Source organism: Galeopterus variegatus, unplaced genomic scaffold (genome assembly GCF_000696425.1).
Source record: "Galeopterus variegatus unplaced genomic scaffold, G_variegatus-3.0.2 Scaffold16932, whole genome shotgun sequence".
NCBI lineage: Eukaryota > Metazoa > Chordata > Mammalia > Dermoptera > Cynocephalidae > Galeopterus > Galeopterus variegatus.
In genome coordinates, this window is record NW_007743043.1 from 11,641 (window position 1) to 12,071 (window position 431).

Genomic DNA, 431 nt, shown 5'->3' on the forward strand with positions numbered 1-431 from the left:
ACACACACACACACATAATATATATAATGTATATATATAACCAATAATATATATAGAGAGAAAACCAATAAATAGGAGCTTTCCTCACCCTGGCACTCTTCCCCACTCTCCAGCGTAAGAAATAGTTATATATCTATGTAGCCTGAATTGAGACTTACTAGTTGCTCACTGCCCAAACGTATCTTTCATACAAGAGACAGAGTCAAAAACAAATTGCTGAATATCTGACATATTTCAGCTACTTTGAGAAGACACCATAATTAATCTGTCTGTCAGGGACAATTAATTAATGCAATTTGCACTAAATGCTGAAGGACGCAGACACTGAAAAACATGTATTGTTTTATCTCTAGCAATTCAGACAAGAAATATTTGCATTATTTTGTTTAAGTCTTAACCCCTTACTTTTTTTTTCTGTTGGAACCTTGGAA